Source organism: Passer montanus, unplaced genomic scaffold, assembly GCF_014805655.1.
Source record: "Passer montanus isolate IOZ18808 unplaced genomic scaffold, ASM1480565v1 scaffold393, whole genome shotgun sequence".
Lineage (NCBI taxonomy): Eukaryota > Metazoa > Chordata > Aves > Passeriformes > Passeridae > Passer > Passer montanus.
In genome coordinates, this window is record NW_024368741.1 from 28141 (window position 1) to 29775 (window position 1635).

Consider the following 1635-nt stretch of genomic DNA (forward strand, 5'->3'; position numbering starts at 1 on the left):
TGAGCATTTAAGAATCCTGAGTATTTCCCTCTCCTTAATGAAGGAAATGTGCCACCTCACAGTGTGCTCAACTTGATTGGCAGATACTGATCCCATCTTCTGCATCACCTCAGCCGTATAAAGTGGAAAAGGAAGTGGCTCACAGAGGCCAAGAGGAGCAACAACTAAGATGCAGTGGAGCTTGTGCAGGGTGTGCATCTGCCCACCCTGCAGAGGATGGTGGGGCAACATATCCACACTAGACTGGTCTGGGAAGACACAGCCAGTGAATAAAAAAGAGGGGAGAGTAGAAGAAAGAAAGAGAAGCCTGCAGCTCTAAATACAATGTCCCAAAGCTCTATCTGTGCCCAAAACAAGGTTCAGAGGTCTTGGGACATGCCCAAGAATGCTGCCAGCAGATTTAGCAGGGACGGCATCTGCTGCCACCAAAGCAGTTGGTGATGCAGGAGATGTCAAAGCCCCCAGAGCTGATGGGCACTCCCTGAGAGCTGAGGATGCTGCCAACAGCAGCAGAGGTGGAGGATCCCACGGCGGTGTTCTGTGGGAAGGAGCTGAGGATGGGCCCAGGCAGGGTCACCACCCCAGGGGAGGGCTTAATGACAACGTGGGAGCTCTGGCACTGCCTGACACAGCACTCATTGCAGCTGCTGGCCAGCGGGCAGGGGCCGCAGGGCTGGCAGCAAGGGTCGCAGGGCTTGCAGCAGGACATGGCTGGGGCTCACAGGTGCACCTGGCACAGAGGGCAGGGAGAAGCACAGAGTGAGGACACATGAGAAGCAGCACTGCACCCAAACACCCTGCAGCCAAGGCACCTCCTGGCCCACATTGCACTGCCCAGCTCAAAGTCCAGGAGCCACCTCAGCCCAGTCCCAGCCTCTCTGTCTGCCCAAGACCTTCTCTCCCCTGCCCTCTCCCAGCACAAGTAGCTCCCAGCCCTGTGCTGTTGTAGCCTAAATCAGCTGAGACCTTCAGCCAGGCAACACCTGCTCTTGAAGCAGCAGCAGGAGAAGAGGCTCTGCACTCACCTGATTCCTGAGGAGGAGGAGGTGAGAGAAGTGGATGAGAGAGCAGAGACTTGGGCTGCCTTTTATAGCAGTCCTGGCCTGCCTCAGGCCCACAGGCTCCTTAGTGGAAGCCATAATTTTCTGACCAGCTCATGTCAAATGTGCACCATGCCAGTTAATGGTAGGGGCTGTGTCCTGGTTTCCTACAATGCCTCCTTTTCATTTCCTGGCACATGCCATATCCTTTCCCCCTTGAGGGCTTTTGTAAGTGCCGGCAGGACAAGCCCAAGGATTTCCGGGAGGTAAACACACCAGCACCTGCAGAATGCTGAGATCAAGGGCTGTTGGCATTCTATGTGGTCAGCTGATGTGAACCTGTGTAATTCTTGTGAGTTTGTTTGTGTCAAAGTTGCCAGGAAATGGGCACTTCTTTTGTGCTTCTTGCCCAAGGACTGCCATGTGAGGGGACATGCTGTGTCAGCAGAGACCCCAAGAGCCAACTTCCTCCTGTCCTCATATGAGTGCACATATTTTTGAGTTGTTCCAGGCAGGCCACTGAATTGAAGTCCCTGAATGGGTCCTCTTATGCTGGAGTGTTGCTGAGATGGGACACAGGTTCCTCCTCTCCACA

The 1635-nt window shown here is 54.4% G+C and overlaps 1 pseudogene; it reads right to left on the reverse strand.

Annotated features, from left to right (window-relative positions):
* Positions 1 to 400: 400 nt before the first annotated feature.
* On the reverse strand, positions 401 to 1158 carry LOC120506545 (annotated as a pseudogene).
* Positions 1159 to 1635: the final 477 nt, after the last annotated feature.